At 40.9% G+C, this 19,036-nt stretch overlaps 1 long non-coding RNA gene across 1 annotated transcript; it reads right to left on the reverse strand.

Moving 5' to 3' along the window:
* Window positions 1-11,280: 11,280 nt before the first annotated feature.
* Window positions 11,281-18,618, reverse strand: LOC139704799 (uncharacterized). Its single transcript, XR_011706825.1, has 3 exons — window positions 18,424-18,618; window positions 17,060-17,173; window positions 11,281-16,335 (listed from the first exon to the last, which is right to left on the reverse strand). It is a non-coding gene; the product is annotated as an uncharacterized lncRNA (long non-coding RNA).
* Between the last annotated feature and the right edge of the window lie 418 nt (window positions 18,619-19,036).

A 19,036-nucleotide genomic window follows, 5' to 3' on the forward strand; every position in this document is an offset into this window, starting at 1 on the left:
GGGCTCTCTTTTGTGAAGTCTCAGAGGAATCACTTTAGAAATTTGCTTGTATGGGCTGCACCTATTACTCAGGGCTAAAGCACTTGCCTCACCTGTGTGAGGCACTCATTAAGATACTCAACACCACTTAAAACAATTAAATATATTGGTTACTCATCCCAAAGTCATATTATGTAAGGAAGAATTGTGTGAAGACTCTCCATTGCGTCATGTAAGATTTCAGACTTTCATGAAATTAGAACAATGATCCTGTTTGTCCAATGTGTTTGTGCTTGCCCTTAAGTATCTAGGACTTACGTGTTTGAATTTTTTCTGGCTTAATATCACATTAAAAAACAAAAAAACAAAAACCACCCATTTGCAGACCCTTGTCATCTAATTTGTTCTAAAGGGCAGTATTGACTCTGAGGCCATTTCAACTTCGTACATTCTTAGTAAGTGCATCTCTCCCACCATGATTTTAGGCAAATGAGGGGCATTTCCATTTGAAATGATCCTGGACTTGTGTAAGTGTGGAATCCTCCAGCCAGGTTTTAGGATGCTTGCTGACAAGAAAGAAGATGAGGGGACTTGGGGCATGAGGGAGGGTTCCTGTATGGACTGTGGTGATTTGTGTGGTGGTTGTAAGCGACAGCTGGGTCAACCTCAGATGTAGCAGTGGTGTGAATCTAAGCAGAGACCTGTGTTCTGGGGCTTACCCATGAGGTTTTTGCAATGAATTGTGTTGGTATTTTAGGCACCCTATCTTCAGGGTTTGTCCTTGGGAAATGAGAGCAAGACCCAGTGTGAAATTCTTTGCCACATTAGGAATCTCAGTGATGATTTCACCCATTATTCTCCATTGAGCCTTGTGAGCCAAAGTGAGAGCCTAAAGCATCATGTTCCTCCCACGTTGGACCCGCTTCATGTGGTCTCATGGATATGATGTGGAAACCTCCCACATGCACACACTGCATGAGTTCTCTTGATGGTACAGTTAAAGGAGATTGCTCACCACTTCTTGGCCTCTGTCTCAATCCAAACCCTACCTAGCCACCTACTTCATTGTTGAAATATTCCTATGCTTACAGCCTCAAAATTATCAAATTTCTATGACCTGGATGGAACCTCTGGAGCAACTTAGGAGCTCCCAGTGCTCATCATGACACAAGCAGAGTGAGACTTCATTGACCACAGCTCATGAAAATGCTGGAGATAACAGATCCAGGAGGTTGAGCCTACTGATGAAGGACCTGGGGCAGAAGAGAGTAGGTGTGGTCCAAAAAAATTGTGACAAGGCCACATATTTCTTTGGCATTGCCTTCCAATCAGCATGATTCTGACATTATGCAGCCAGTGGACTCCCATATGTGAAGGAATCTTATTATGGGTATTGGTGAGAGGTATGCTAAGAATCAGGTTCCTAGTCTGAAATAAGAAAAATGCATGTGATAGTGATCAGGTTAGTGTTTTCTCCTGTGGAGCTTGATTAACCAACTGTGATGTCATGTGCACAGCACCATGTTTCAGGTGACCTTCATATTCTTCTTTTTTAAAAAATATTTATTTTTTAGTTTTCAGTGGACACAACATCTTTATTTTATTTGTATGTGGTGCTGAGGATCGAACCCAGCACCTCGTGCATGCCAGGCGAGCACGCTACTGCTTGAGCCACATCCCCAGCCCCCTTCATATTCTTCTTCTTAAAGCAAATACCAAATTCCCTGTGGTGGAGTTTGCACCACAGCGAAAACTCAAAAATAGCTCAATGACTACACACTACATACATGGAGACTTTAAGCTCCCAGTGGCCACAGTTCACGTGTAGAAAGTGGATTCTTTCTACATAATTAGAAAGAAATGCGGAGGAAGGCATTTGGTAGTATATTGTGGAACACATGCTCATAGGGCCCATCCCTGCATTTTCATACTTTATCATTGACATATTCAATCGTGAACCCTACCATAATCCTAACCCTAACTGTTGCCACATTTCCTGATATTTTTGGTACATCTGAACCTTCTGTACAGAAAATACATTTAGACCATATTAGGTATTATGAGTTTTTTCTTTTCCATTTGGATTGGTAAGCCTTTCCAAATTATATACATATTCATTGTACTGCTTATCCATGTGTCCTCAATGGTAAAAAAAAATGCATAATATCCTCCATCTCTTCAAAATATCCTGCTCAGAACTCATATTACCATACACATATATATTTTCATGTTGGTTGGTAACAATTTTCTAACCAGAACACTAAGCATAAATTTGGACTGAAGTAAAAATGCAACCTAACCAGACCCCCATCACTAAATGAGTATATACATGAAAGCCTGTTTCCTAAAGTGAATAGTTATTTGTAGTTTGAATGCTAACAAATAAATTATCCATAGCATGTACTGATATGTATTCTTATAGACTCATATGTTTAATGTATGTACAGTCCACAAACTATGAGATGTTGAATATATGAGTAACATGGAACTCAGAAGTGCATTTAACATGTGCATGTATTTGGACTCTTAGGCATATGTTCACAAGTTCAATACCAGGAATAGTCACATTTCCTGAAACAAACAATCATCTTCTCCTACTCACACTGAACCCATTCAATGTTGAATAGTAATCCTAATATTACTGCTCTCACTATACCTAGTTTATCATCGAATCTATAGTCATATGAGATGGGATGGGCTTTTTGATGTACACTTTCCTTATCAAGACATACTATGTTTATTTGTTCAAGTATTCCTCCTGAAATTTGGCAACTACAGAAAAGGTACTGGTGGATTCATAGAAAAGGTACTGGTGGATTCATATAAAAGATGTTTAAGGCCCCCAAACTTTCTAAAAAGGCCACATATGGGCTTCAGGAAGATACTCATGAGCATCACTGTGAAACTCAGAAATCACTGTGAAAGGTAAGCTTTTCAGAGGTAAACCCTGTCTGGATACATAGATATCTAAACAGAATGAGCAAAAGAAGAAATTCATTGCTCCAGCTTTGGTCCTGTAAAAAAAATGGTCCAGAGCTTTTGTTATTTCCTACTGTTCTGCTCTATCAGGTGAAGAATTTCTTTGCCTCAGTGCTCTCTTTTGTGAAGCCTCAGAAGAATCACTTTAGAAATTTGCTTGTATGGGCTACATCTGTTACTCAGTGCGAAAGAACTTGGGTGACCTGTGTGAGGCACTCATTAAGATACTCAATACCACTTAAATCAAATAAATATATTTTATTCATCCCAAAGTCATATTATGTAAAAAAAGAATAGGGTGCAAAATGTAAGATTTCAGACATTCATGTAATTAGGACAATGAACCCTTAGGTCCAATGTGTTTGTCTTTGCTTTTAAATATCTAGAACTTAGGTTTTTTACTTTTTTCTAGCTCAGAATCACATAACAAAAAAAAAAAAAAAAAAACATAAAAAGAAAAACCTACTATTGGCAGACACTAGTCATCTAATTTGGTTTGAAGGGCAGTATTAACTCTGGGCTCATTTCAACTTCCCTCATTCTTAGGAAAGTTATCTATCCCACCATGAGGGGCACTGGAACTTCCATTTGAAACAATCCTGGGTTTGTGTCAGTGTGGAAAACTCCAGCCAGGTTTTAGTATGCTTGCTGACAAGAAAGAAGATGAGAGGACTTGGGCTTCAAGAAAGGGTTCCTGTATGGACTGTGGTGATTTGTGTGGTGATCGTAAGCAATAGCTGGGTCAACCTCATATGCAACAGTGGTGTGAATCTCTGAAAATACCTGTGTTCTGTGGCTTACCCAAGAAGATTTCCAGTGAATTGGGTTGGCTTTTTAGGCACGCTTTCTTCAGGAATATCCTTGGGAAATGAGAGTAAGACCCAGTGTGGAATTCTTCATCACATTAGAAATCTCAGTGATGATTTCCCACATTATTCTCTATAGAGCCTTGTGAGCCAAAGAACCTGAAGCATACATTTTCCTTCCAAGTTTGACTGATTGGACCAGCTGCATGTGACCTCGTGCATATGATGTGGAAACTCCTCCCTGCATGAGTTCTGTGGATGTTACAGCTAAAGAAAATTTCTCACCACTTCTTGGCCTCTTTCTCTATCCAAACACTACCTAGCCAGCTACTTAGTTGTTGAAATATGCCTATGCTTACAGCCTCAAAATTATCAAATTCCTATGACCTGGAAACTCTGGGGGCAACTTAGGAACTCCAGGTGCCCATCATGACAGAGCAGAGTGGTACATCATTGACCGAAACTCATGAAAATGCTAAAGATAACAGATCCAGTAAGTTGAGCTTCCTGACGAAGGATCTGGGCAGAAGAGAGTAGGTGTTGGCCATGAAATATGTGACAAGGCCACATATTTATCTGGCATTGCCTTCCAAACAGCATGATTCTGACATTATGCAGCCAGTAGACTATTATATGTGAAGGAATCTTATTATGGGTATTGGTCAGAGATATGCTGAGAATCAGGTTTCTAGTGTAAAATAAGAAAGATACATGTGATAGAAGTAAGGTTAGCTTTTTCCCCTGCAGAGCTTGATTGACCAACTGTGATGTCACATGCACCAGCACCATGTTTCAGTTGACCCTCATATTCTTCTTAAAGCAAATACCGAATTCCCTGTGGAAGAGTTGGCACCACAGCAAAAACTCAAGGCTATCTCAATGGCTACACAGTGCACACACGGAGACTTTAAGCTCCCAGTGGCCTCAGTTCACCTCCAGAAAGAGGATTCAGCTGTGCTGTCTCAGGCACATTGTAAAGAGAAAACCATGTCTTCTAGATCACATTAAAAGAGATACAGCGGTGATGGTGTCTCTGCCAAGAAAACCAATGCTCCTGACAGCAACATGGATTTCAAGTACCCAAAGCTTACAGGCAGGCTGTCAATAAAGAGTTAGTTCAGCTCAGCTCCATGTTGGTGGAAGATTACCCTCTACCCTATTTGTACACACTTCTCTGCCACCTTCATCTTTGGGGACTCTTGAGCATATCCCATTCCAGATACCATTTGCAGATATCCTTCTTCTTCCCTCTCTAATTGTGTTTGATTTTGGCCTTAGTCATTGAATGTGATTGCTTAAAAGGGCATTTTGTAGTGTATTTGTGTAACACCTGCTCACAAGGCCATTCCCTGCATTTTCATATTTTATCACTGAGATTCAATCATAAACCCTAGCTCTAATCCTACTAACTATTTCCCACATTTTCTGATATTATTGATACAACTGAACCATTTACAAGAAATATAGTTAGATCATATTAGGCTTTATGAATTTTGATTTTCCTTTTCCATACGGATTGGTAACTCTTTCCAAACTAGTTACATATTCATTATAACTCTAATCCAGTTGTCCACAGTGGTAAAAAAAAAAATGCATAATATTCTGTCTCTCTTCACAATGAACCCTTTGTTAGAACACGTATTACCATATACGCATATATTTTCATTTTGCTTTGCACCAATTTCCTAACCTCAACACTCAGTATAAATTTCGACTGAAATGAAAATGCAACCTAACCAGACCTCCATCACTAAATGAGTGTATACATAAAAGCATGGTCCCTAAAATGAATAGTTATGTGTAGTTTGAATGCTATCAATTAAATTATCCATGGCATGTACTGATATGTGCTAATATAGAATCATGTGTTTAATGTATGTACAGTCCACAAACTATGAGATATTGAATATATGACTTACAGTGTTCTCAGAAGTATGTTCAAAAGGTTCATGTAGGTGGACTCTTAGGCATATGTTCATAAGTTCAATACCAGGAATAGTCACATTTCCTGAAACAAACAATCATTTTCTCCTACTCACACTAAACCCATTCAATGTTGAAAATAATCCTAATATCACTGCTGTCATTATACCTAGTTTATCAATGAATCTATAGTCATATGAGATGGGATTGGCTTTTTGATGTATTCTTTCCTTATCAATACCTACTGTTTTATTTGTTCAAGAATTCTTCCTGAAATTTTGCCTGTACTGAGAAGGTGCTGGTGGATTCATATGAAAGATGCTTAATGGCTCATTGAAGCAAACTTCTAAAGTGATTCTTCTGAGGCTTCACAAAAGAGAGCACTGAGGCAAAGAAATTCTTCACCTGAGTAGAGCAGAACAGTAGCAAATAATAAAAGCTCTGAAAGAGTTTTTTTTTGTTGTTGTTTGTTTGTTTTGTTTTGTTTTGTTTTGTTTTTGTAGGTCCAAAGCTAGGGCACTGAATTTCTTGCATTGTTCATGCTGCTTGTATATCTATGTATCCAGGCAGGATTCTCCTCTGAAAACCTTAACTTCCACAGTGATTTCTGAGTTTCACAGTGATGCTCATGAGTCTCTTCCTGAAGTTCATAGATGGCCATTTCAGAAGTATTGAAGCCAGTAAACAGCTTTTATAGGAATCCACCAGTACCTTCACTGTAGTGGTCAAATTTCAGGAGGAATACATGAACAAATAAACGTAATAGGTCTTCCCTGTCCACAAGACAAGCAGCTGTCCATTCATTAATTTTACAGCATGATTGCTGGAAATGTTTTTCTTAGACAGGGCACCTCCACTGTTGTATTCTTTTCTATCTAGGATGACACATGAAAAGGAATACATCAACACAGAAAGAGTAACCTTTGGCAAAAGGACTCATTACAATACAGGCAAATAACAATGGAACAAATGCTTTTCCTTCCATATTCTCAGGCAATGAGAGACAAAACCAGAAATTGAAACCCATGTCCAAACACATACACACACACACACACCCCTGAAAGGGCCCTGTGCCCATCCCCAGTGTTGTCTGACTGGTGGGTTAAGCTCTGCTCACCTGTCTTGGCCTCTATATTCCCAGCTCTAGTGTCCTTAGGCGAACTCACTGGAGTTCTCAAGACCCAGTCATGACCTTGTACCATCACTGTCAGGGAAGTTTTCTCCTCAGCGCTTTTGTGACATGCTATTTCTGTACTCAGCCCTATGCATGTGAAGTGAGGAGCCTAATGAGTGAGCTATATTCCCAGCCCTGAGCCCTAGTCTTCTAACAATAAAAATGGAGCAGCCAAGAACTAGCATTCTGACTATATTAGGTTCTGGATGGATGCAGTTTACTGTCACTCAAACTTCAGGCCCACTATGCTCAGTTTAGAGGTGGTGCCTGAAGCCTTATCCAGTGAGTCTTTTAGGTGAGAACCGTTCAATCCACCCACAGCCAGTGTTGAAAGGGTGGGCTTCCACAATCTCCTGTTCCCTTTGTGTCTGGAGACCCTCATTCTTTGAATCCTTTTCTTGGCTTCCTTTTTTAGATCAGGAGCCCTGGTTTCTGTGCTACACAGGTGCTGAAAAAAATCCTAGGGACAACACTCAGAACCCTTTAAGCAAGGAAATTTTAAGTGTACCTTGTCATCTTGTAAGGAGACTGTTTTAAGCTGGTGGAAGTGACATTGGTGGGATCTGAAAATGGTGACTTTGGACTTCTCATGGTCCTCTCCAGAGCCTGGGAGCCAGACAACCTCTGTGTGGTAGCTCAGATTTCAGACCCCTCTGAATACTCTAGTGGAGCTTAGATCAGCAATTAAGACACTGGACCTTCCGTTCCATAGCTCCTTCCTGAAGCACTGTGTTGGAATCCATGTGCCACTGGCCCATGTCCCCAGATGTGTCATGAAGACTGGGACAATCATAAGGAGAGAACATCAACTCCATTTGTTGTGTTTATGCATGAGGGAAGCTGTGGTTTTTAGGGCTTATTCCTCTTGAGGTTTCTGTTGTTGTTGTAATGTTGTTTGTTTGCTTTTTGTTTTTCTGTACAGGGAATTAAACACAGGGGTGTTTATCCACTGATCCACAGCCACAGCCCATTTTTATATTTTTATTTAGAGACAGGTTTTCACTGAGTTTCTTAGGGCCTCACTAAATTGCTCAGACTGGCTTTAAACCAACAAGCTTCATGCTTCCTGAGCTTTTTAAATGTTGGGGAAGCAGTATCTCAAATCCAGAACAACAATCAGAAACCCAGAACTTCAGCTTAGCTTTTCATAGGTCTGGATAAAAACTCCTAGTTTTCCACCTCTTTATTTACATTTCCAATGTAGGGTTCCTGTTCCCAGTGAATGAGCATAAAACAGAATAGAGAGAAAAATGACAGGGTAGCCAAGATAATTGGCATCAGTCAACCACACCTGGGGACTAACCCATAGATATATTAATGAGCATCATTAAGGCATATTTCAAATTTAAATAAACCTTGAGGTTCACTTGTGGAAACACCTTCAACAAAGTTCTTTGTCTCAAGGGTAAACCCAGATGAATGTTATAAAAAAGAAGATTAGTGAAAGAAAGGATGGAAGTGAACTCAAATGGTAGTCAGGATGCCTTTTTCACTAAGTATTTTATAAATTCGCTCCATGCTCTGAACAAAACCATATATAAACTCATAAGTTGGTACACTATAATGTTTTTATTTCCCTATCATCTTCTCTCATGTATGTTGGTAGTTCTTTTTTTTTTTTTTTGTACTAAAGATTTAACTCAGGGGCACTTGACCAATGAGCTCCAGCCCCAGCCCAGTTTTGTATTTTATTTAGAAAGAGGGTCTCACTGAGCTGTTTAGCACCTCACTTTTGCTGAGACTGCTTTGTACTCATGATCCTCCTTTCTCAGCATCCTGAGCCAGTCAGATTACAGGCATGTGCCACTGCATCTGGGTATCTCTTCTTGCTTAAATGAATTCTACTCTGTTTAATCTTACTTTTCCTGAGGGCCCATAAATTTTATTCTTCAAAAATTGTTTGACAAGAACCAGAAGAAATTGGCAAATTGGGGATTATAGTTACAGCTCAAAAGTCCAGTTTCAACATTATCAATTATTTATTTTTGGCTCTAAAATTTTGATTGGCAAACGGAAAATGACAATTCCAGTCGATTAATATGTTTGTAATCTTAGTCTTTTTTTAATCTTTTTGTCTTTGTATTTCTGTTTTTCTTCCTGATGGGTATGCAATAGTGAATTGGCTTTAGTATTAACTTGCCTTAGTAGTAGTGATTTGTACTCCTTTTTATATATTTATTTGACAGTTGAATATTTCCACTTTTGTTAAGTCTATTTAGAAACATTTTGACTACGCTTTACTCTTTTGGTATGTCTTTTATGTTTTTTCCTCACAAATATAACACATCATTCATTCTGACATATCAACTTTTCACTACATATGTATTCTGCAAGTATTTTTCTCACACTTTATGTTTTAACTTTGATCACTGGGTGTTCTTTGATTTAAATATTTTTTTAAAATGGCCTTCAGATTTATAAATCCATAGAAATATACAGGGAAATATCTTAGAATTTTAGTAACAGAGATAACTGATAATATGTAGTCTTCTTCCTTCCCAATATTCAAATAAGTAACATGCACATTTATGGTCAGAGGATGACCAAGGACTGGAAGAAAGTGTAAATAGAGTGTTAGTTGGAATACTCCAAGGCTCCATGGAATTGGGAGAGTTTCACGAGTTCAAAAAAAAAAAAAAGACCTGCACTCTGAACGTGGCTCTGTCCTCTCTCTGTCCATCTCGCTCAGATTTGTGGGTCTTTGACCTGTCTTGTTTTATTCTGCTGGCTCAGTGTCCCCTCTCCTTCTTCATCCACTGTGCATGAATTTTCTTTTGTGTAATTCTGTTACATTTTCTGTGCAAGAATAAGAATAAGCTCAATGGAGGATCTACCACCAATATTGCTATGGTTCTCGGATTCTATGCAATTTGAATGTTTTACACTTTTGTGACAGCACCATGTTCTATATATAAAAATGCAGTTTGTCTTTTAAAGTCTCTATCACCACAAAAAGAAGAAAATATTTGTCACCATAGAAAAAAATACTAGTAGCCACTATAGGCTAGAATGATCCTGTGTCATGATATGAAAACATCCATAAGTATAAAAGAATGAGTTTCTATTATTTTAAGACGTTATATTTCTGATTATTCCTTTTAGAAGCATTAGGAATGTCCATGGATGTTTTGCAAGTTGAATTGACTATGAGACAAAAGTGAATTCTGCTAAAGTGGTAGTATCAAATATAGAAAGTGTTTGTTCAGGCTGTGTACATATTTGCAAATTATAATTGAAAGATGCCAACACTGTCGTTATAAACAGTAAAAGCATGGTAAGGCAAATTCTTTATTATTTTATTTTGATTTTTTTCTTAACTGTTGCTTACTGACAATGTGACCTATTTATGTGACTTTAGAAAGTATTCTATCCTTTAAATAACTTCTCAGTCCTTATTCTTTATAAAATATTTTGTTCTAAAATAAATTTGAACATATTTTATTATTTGAAGTGTTCAAAAGTATATGGCTGATTCTGACAAATTTCCTAATCAGATATATTTTTGTTTTTGAAGACTGGCAGATTTCTGTATTGCTTGTGTCTTCTACTTAAGTGAGAAGAGGGGATTTGCTGGTTCATGTTTTTTTCACTTTGTGCTGAGTGAATGTATTTGTGTCTGTTTGGTGGTCTTGTTTTTTGTTTCTAAACTGTAGCCCTGTGAAATTCCCACTGATGTTAATATCATCAAATGTAATATGGTCAAAGTAAGGAATATACAAAGTAGCTTTCTTGTGTCTCTTGCTTTGTAATTTTGTTCTTTCTCCAAATGAGAAATAACAGATTCTGAAAAGTAGATATTTTTAAGATCACCAAAAATGAAATGTGTAAAAATAGTAAAAATTAGAAAAAGCCAAAAAAGCATATGTGCTTTGGCTTCTGATGAATGCATATAATGTTGTGAATTTTTTGCTTGAATGTTCTCTAAAGTGTGTTGTTACTGTGTAGATAAAAAAAAATGAGAGTCAAGACATAAATTCAGTATGTCCACATAGAACGTTTTTCATCTTTAACACATCCTAGAGTGTCACATGTGTATTAAGGGATTCCTATACTCCTTATTGTGTAGTGTTTAGTGTCTTTTAAATCATTCTTGAATTCATTTTCTGAAACTTTAAATGGTGAGAGCAAAATATCCTGTGGAACATAAAATAATCAGTATCACAAATAATACATCCTGGCTTTTTTTTTAATGTCATTTATGATTTATTAAAAAACAGTTTCAGCAAAGTGGAGGATACAAAATCAAAACAAGAACATTAGAGATAAATAAAATAGATGCCTGTTTTGAGAACATCACCTATAAATGGGCACAATAACTTCATGAGTTATAGGACAGGGTAAGATTCCTTTAAATGTTCCTTATTTTCCCAGGAAATGGTAATGTAATGGAGAGAATGAGAACATAGATCCTAGAGGAAAAGAGTAATTATAAAACAAAATCTTTAAAAAAAATGTCAGAGAGCAGATCAACAGAGATATGGAGAGATCAATTTTCTTCTCAAAAAAGAAAGATGGGGTTGGCATGACGCACACCTATAATCCCAGAGACTTGAGAGGCTCAGGCAACAGAACCGAAAGTTCAAAGCCAGCCTCATCAGTTTAGCAAGGGCTTCCAAGCTGTTCCCAAACAACTCAGCAAGACCCTATCTCTAAATAAAATACAAAAAAAAAAAAAAAAAAAGGGCTGGGGATGTGGCTCAGTGGTTAGATACCCCTGAGTTCAATCATAGGTACCATAAAAAAATAAAAACTTGCTATCCTCCTACCTCAGCCTCTTGCACTGCTGGGATTGCAGGTGTGCACCATTCTGCCAATTTTATGACACACAAGATTATAAAGACCCAATGAAATGATATAGACCAAAGTAGTTAATAAACAAGAAGCTGTAGCTCTGGGGTCAATTCTTCTTCAAAATATTATCTACACATACTATGCACAAAGCCTTTGTATACTGGGAGGAATTAGAAGATTAAATATAAGAACAAGGTCAGGATTATAAACTATAATGAGAGCCGGATACAGTGGCACGCGCTTATAATCCCAGCAGCTCAGGAGGCTGAGGCAGAAGAATCACGAATTCAAAGCCAGCCTCGGCAAAAGCGAGGTGCTAAGCAACTCAATAAGAACCTGTCTCTAAATAAAGTACAAAATGAGGCTGGGGATGTGGCTCAGTGGTTGAGTACCCCTGAATTCAATCCCTGGTACCCAAAAAATAAATTGTAATGACAATCATTTTATATCACTGTACCCAGAAAATAAATGAAGAGGATCAGGAGGCATATAGTGCAGTGATAGAGAGTCTGCCTGGCATGCAAAAGACCTTGGGTCTAATCCTAGCACCACTAAACAAAACTTGAAGAACACCAGAGAGTAAAGTGAAGAGGCTGCTCCTTTGTGACAGGATGCAAACGGTATGCTTACAGATTTTCTTGATTGATGTATCTTTCTAATTCTAGACTGGGTTTACAACCATAATAACTACTCCTTCCCACTGTCTATAGAGAAAGAATTTTATAATATTACAAACAGAATAAAAGACAATAATGCTAAGAATTTTCAAAATTCCTATCCCTGAGCATAGGCTCCATACCTGTGGTATCAATGAACTTAAAATGTGAACAGTACAGGGGGCTGGGAATATAGCTGAGTTGGTAGAGTACTTAACTTGAATGTACAAAGCCATGGGTTCAATCCCCAGCACCACAGGAAAAAAAAAAAAAAAAGTGAATTCAAATGTCAGTAGCATATGGTGACAGCTGGGCATAATCCCAGTAACTTGGGAGGCTGAGGCAGGAGGATCACAACAAAGCCAGCTTCAGCAACTTAGCGAGGACATAAGAAACTTAGTGAGACTCTGTCTCAAAACAAAAATAAAGGGCTGGGGTTGTGGCTCAGCGGTGGAGCACTCGCCTCCCATGTGCGAGACCCTGGGTCGATCCTCAGCATCACATAAAAATAAATAAGTGAAATAAAGATAGAAAATAAATAAATAAATAAGATTTTAAAAATAAATAAATAAAAAGGGCTGGGGATATGGCTCAGTGGTTAACTGTCCCTGGGTTCAATCCCTAGTACAAAAAAAAAAACAACAAACTGTAAGGCTACATAGAAGAACTATTTTTAATTACATCTTTCCCAAATTATATTGTTTAGCCAAATTTGCATTCTGAGGTTGACTTCACTTTTAAGTCCTCAGTTTAAAATCCATGTCAACGGGCACAGTGGCACACGCCAATAATCTCAGCAGCTCTAGAGGCTGAGACAGGAGGATCATAAGGTTCAAGACCAGCCTCAGCAACTTAGCAAGGCCCTAAGCAATTTAGTAAGACCCTGTCTCAAAATAAACATAGGGCTGGGATTGTAGCTCAGTGGTGGAGCGCTGGCCTAGCACTGTTTGATCCTCAGTGCCACATATAAATGAGTTAAGCAAAGGTATCCTGTCCATGGCAGACTCTCCACCCCTGCACCACATGCCTCCTGGTCCTCTTCACTTGAGCTAACTTTACAGGTTGGCTAAACTTTGCACATCACTGCCCTGCAGAAACCCTTTCCTGGCCTCCCCAGCTACAAGGGGTTGACAGCTGAAGGGGAACTGGTTACTGACAGGTTTGGGGGAGAAGACTAGAATCCCAGGGAAAATTTCTCAGATGCCTGAGAAAAATATTGTTTAAAAAACAAATACATAAAACATAAAAAGGTTTAGAGCTGGACTGGGGATATAGCTCAGTTAGTTAAGTGCCTGCCTTGCATGCACAAGGCCCTGGGTTAAATCTCCAGCACCACCAAAAAAAAAAAAAAAACAAATTAGGGCTAGGAATGAGCCAGACACAGTGGTGCACCCCTGTAATCCCAGCAGCTCAAGAGGCTGAAGCAGGAGGAGCAAAAGTTCAAAGTCAGCATCAGCAACTCAGTGAGGCCCTCTCTCTAAGTAAAATATAAAAAAGGGCTGGGGATGTGACTAAGTGGTTAAGCACCCCTGGGTTCAATCCTCAGGACCAAAAAAAAAAAAAAAAAAAATCTGAAAAAAGGGATAGGGATGTGGCCCAGTGGTAAATTGACCTTAGGTTAAATCCCCAGTACCATAAATAAACAAATAAATAAATGGCGAAAATAAAGCCCACCCAGGACCAGTACTCAATTAACTTCTGTTTAATGAGAATCAGACAGGTTTACATTTATACTTGTATGCTTTCAATAATACCTTTATCCCCATCCTCAATCTAAAATTTATGTGAAAACAAAGACAAAACTACATACATGTACAATGAAGTTTTCTCTCTCTCTCTCTCTCTTTTTTTCCATTGTGGCAGTACAGATTGAACCCAGGGGTGTTCAGCTACATTCCTAGCCCCCCCCCTTTTTTTTTGGTATGGGGATGGAACAATTGAGGGGCATTTGCCCACTGTGCAGCATCTTCAGCCCTATTCTGTATTTTATTTAGAAATAGGGTCTCACTGAGTTGCTTTTGCTGAGGCTTTGAATTCCCATTCCTCCAGTCTCAGCCTCCCGTCTGGCCACTACAATTACAGGAGCATTGAGCCCAGCCTAGCCCTAGCCCTTTTTTTTAAATTCTGAGACAGAGTCACTAAATTGTCCAGGCTGATCTTCAGACTTCAATCCTCCTGCCTCAGCCTACCAAATAACTGGGATTACAGGCATGTGCCACTGTGCCCAGCCTACAATAAACTTCAACATGAACCCAAGCAAAAGATTTGTCTCTCCAGGAATAGTGGCACAGGCCTGTAATCCCAGCCACTCTAGAGGCTGAGGCAGGAGGATCACAAGTTCAAAACCAGCCTCAGCAATTTAGCAAGACCCTGTCTCAAAATAAAAAATAAAACAAGCTGGGGATATGGCTCAGTGGTTAAGCATCCCTGCATTCAATCCTTGATACCAAAAAAAAAAAAAAAAAGATCTGTCTCATCAGCTGTCAGAGTTTTGTTTTGTTTTGTTGTACCGGGGATTGAACCCAGGTCTATTTTTCCACTGAACTTTTTTCCCCAACTTTTTCTATCATTGAGACAGGGCCTTGCTGAGTTGCTGAGATTGTTCTCAAACTTGAGATTCTCCTGCCTCAGCCTCCTGGGCTGCTGGGATTACAGGCCTGTGCTGCTACCACCGTCAACCCCCACTGGAAGGTTTTCAAAACACCCTATCCACCTCAATGTGTCTGGGACAATACAAACTCATGATAACCACCACAGCAATATTTTTTACATCTGCAACTGCCAGACTAAAAAACCAGATTATTAAAGTATATTTAAATAAGTTTAAGATATGAATCAACAGAAACAAACTCAACATACCCACATTCTCCCTCTGTAACTATAAAGAACAGCAGGGATGTGTGTTACAGTGAATGTTTAAGGCACTCAAAACAATCATTACGTATTATCAAAATCCTTTTTATAAAATCTTCATAGAATGAGGGATTTGTTGGCAAAAAAAAAACAAGAAAAAATATCTTCTTGGTGACACTACCTCTGACCACGACAATGTGATATTTAGAGAAAAACAAAATCATATTTAAAGCTGAAAGGAGCAGGAATCTTAGAAATCAAAGTACTTTTGGATTTTAGAAGTGATGAAACCAAGGCTAAGAGAAGTCAACTGATCATTTAGTTAAATAAAGAGGTCAAGAAATTTTACATTAAGTTCTAATAAATAATAACCTTATCATTTACCGCCCTTTAAGAGTATTACAATACTGAAAAACTCAAGTGAGTTCTTCTCCATTTCCACACACATACGCACACATATAAATATGCTTCAAATTTTAAAATCAGGAAAGACTAAAGAGCCTACCCTGATGGTGGCAACCATCAAAAGCCTAGGATGTTCTATACCTTCACAAGGAGTTCAGAAAAATCAACCTCATTTAAGTTGACTGATATCCAGGAAAGCTTTTTCTTCTTAGCCATTTTCAATCTGTACTCAAAATGTACTTTAACCTACAGCAAGTCACCCACTGACCAAAAAAAAAAAAAAAAAAAAAACAAGCCATGCCTTATGTGGAAACAGGCCTCTGAAGTAAGGAACTGGTTCACCTACATTCATGATACTAGCAATACCAAGTTTTTGTTTTTTGTAAGAGATAATAAAATGTATTCCTACATCTTGAAAACTTAAATTTGAACTCAATCAAATGCCCTTATAAATTTAACATTTAGTCAATCCTCAATGGAGATTTATTGGGAAAAGCCAAAAGGAACCACTCATAAGACACAAATTTTAAAATCAAAGTAAAATTTCCCCCATTAAAGCTTATCATTAGCTTTCAACTGTGAACTGATAACCAAAAACAAATTAGTTTTAAGCTTCTCTTTAAGTGGCCTGTGTATATACATTCATGTATATATTTAATTTGTACCAAAAACTGCTTACAAATGGCAATTCCTGTGAAGTAGATGATGACGACGTTGCAGGTAATTCTAGCATGTTTCCTAATGTACTGGTACTGGAGTCTGGATCATCCTGAAAAGATAAATTTATTGAGTTTAATGGCTCTTCTATGGTAACTTTTGTATCTCCTAGTGAAAAGGGGGCTGGGAGAGGGGCTGTTTTTTCAATGCTGCCGTCCACTTCACTTCTTTGCTTATTTTTCTGTGTTTCAGTTTGAGGAGCTAATGGCAAGAATGGCGATTTGACTGCACCGTGTCTACTCTCTGTCGTGCTGTCTTGGTTCACTTCTCATGGCCATCTCTACACCATTCTCTGATTTAGGCTCATAATTGCAGGTGTCATTTGTCAAAGATGTCTTGTATACTCTCATCCTCTGTGACTGACTGTTCTGGGTCCATTTCAGAATCTACATCGTCCACACAAATAAAATTCTCAAAGTGCAGAAAGCCATCCTTGATCATCTTTGTTACTTTTAACTGGAGTTCAGGGGAGTTATTACAAGAGGGTTCCTGTTTCTTAACAAGTGCTGTTGGACCACCAGGACTCAAGGAAGTGCAAACAATTGGCGACTGAACTCTTGAATCACTTTTCTCAGGGTCTTGAAATGATTCTGATCCATCAGCAGACCCATTTAAATATTCTACATTGATCATGGAGGCCAAATCCTGTAGTCTCCGCAGTGGAATGTAACAAGATGGAGAATCTTGTCCATAAGAATTTTGGAATGTTCCACTGGCAGCCTACAACTGCATAGTACACCCATTAAGTGGCTCAGAAAAATTGGATTGACCATTACCGAAAGGGCTGTCCTTGTCTGCAGGGGCATCTAAATTCACTGGATTGGAAAAGGGCAGCAGACAATTTCTTCTAGATAGTTCACAGGTGTGATCCATCCTGGGCCAGCATCAACCTGGAATCCAAAAACACAGTAATTAATCTGAGTTAATAAGGCCATCTGCATCTTCTCTTCAAAATGGCAGTCATTTCTCAAGGCCTAGTGGCCTCTTTGCTTTTCTGCTGTACTTCCAAGGGTGTAAAAAGTTCTCCTGGCTGAAGGTGGAAGAATGGGCTCAGGGAACCTCAGCAAACTCCATCTTTTAGAAGCTGGTAAATCCTGCCACATAGAAACAGCCCGTCCCTTTTTCCTGCACTGCAGACTGGTGGACACTTGGGTTAAACTAAAATTAAAATCCCGTTGGCTATCAAAATTCCTTTAAAAATCTGTTTCAAAAAGGTACCCCCCCCTCCTTCCTGGCTCGCTGGGGCGCAGCGGTCCCAGTAGCGCTGCACCCTGCGCCTAAGCCTTCGCAGCGGCAGTGCCCAGGCCGCGGGCAAGTCGGCCGAGGCGGATGCACCCCGGAGTTCGCCTTCCCGACTGCAGGACTGCCCTGTCCACAGCTGCAGGCCCATAGGCCAGGACGGGGCAAAAAGAGAAACCGAGGCGGCAGGTGAAGCCCAGTCAGGGTAGCAGCAGCCGCTACAGCTTGACAAACTGGCTGTTGCCGACACCGCCCGCCTGGGGGCGCTCCTTCCCGCAGCTGCGGCAGCACCTCCCGAAAGCGCCGATCACACTCATCGACATTCGGCAGCAAAGTTCGCTGCTGGAGGGCAGCCCCCCGCCCCCCCCCCCAGGCGGCTCCCCGTGGGAGGGTAGGCCGAGGTGCGCACGGGCGGGCGGCCGGCCGGCAGGACAGGGGCCGCGGGGAGGAAGCTCGCGGCGGCCGCACCGGCCAGGCCTGAGCCCCGCAGGCAGTGATGGGGGCGGGGAGGGGGCCTGCAGCTGCAGTGCCGTTGGCCACCAACCCCGCGCGGCCGCCGGCCCTCCCCAGAGCCCCTCACCTCACGGCCTCCACCCACTTCCCCGCCTGGTCCTCTCCTCCCTCCTCCGCCCGCCCGCCGCCCAAGGCCTGTCCAACAGCCCGGGCCGCCGGCTCGGCCCGCGTCAGTCCGGCCTCCGCCTTAGGTCACAGCCAGGGCTCCCCGTCCACTGGGCACCTGCCCTCTGCCGGCTCCTTTCGGCCAAGGCAACGCCCCCTCCTGACGCAGGGCTCACTAGGGGGTTGGGGCTGGGGTCTTCGGAGGCCTCGGGCCTCGAGCAGGCGCGGCCGCTGGTGAACCCGCTGCTCGGCCGCACCCCAAACCCACGCCACCACCACGGACCTAGCCGAGCAGGAAACCAAAGGGAGGCAGCAGCTCGGTCGGCCTCCCTCAGCCAAGCCTTTGCCGCCCCAGGGCTCACTCCTGTGCAGGCTCCACGCCGGCGAGGCACAGGGCTGTGTCTTCCGAGGCGCCGCGCGGCCAGCAGCCCTAGAGCATTGCAGAGGCCGGGCACAGGGCCCCGCGGTCTCCACATCCCCTTCCCCACCCCCTTTCCCTTTCCCCTCCCCCCAGTGTCTTCCTTCCCCTGCCCGGCGGGGGGAGGGAATGCGGGGGGAGCGGCTCCGGGGGCCTGTCGGGTTACCTGCTGGGGCACTGCCCACTCGGCCTTGGCCTCAGCGGAGAGATGAGGCCTTGCGACCCCAAAGTGAAGTCCACTCCCCGCACCAGAGCCTGGCACTTATCTTCCTATGAAGGATCTTGGAAGTACAGTTTAAGTCAAGTTATGAAGACGATTCATATGTTGTAAGTTTGACACGTAGCCACAAAGGCTGTGATTGTAGAAGCAAAGAGTAATATTTAATGTAGTAACTTCCAGGATCATGAGATCAAGACCTCGTTTAGGTCTGGTTAATTGGCATGCACCTGTTTTGAAGCCTGAACGGTAACTTAGCAC

Source organism: Marmota flaviventris, chromosome 2, assembly GCF_047511675.1.
Source record: "Marmota flaviventris isolate mMarFla1 chromosome 2, mMarFla1.hap1, whole genome shotgun sequence".
Classification (NCBI taxonomy): domain Eukaryota; kingdom Metazoa; phylum Chordata; class Mammalia; order Rodentia; family Sciuridae; genus Marmota; species Marmota flaviventris.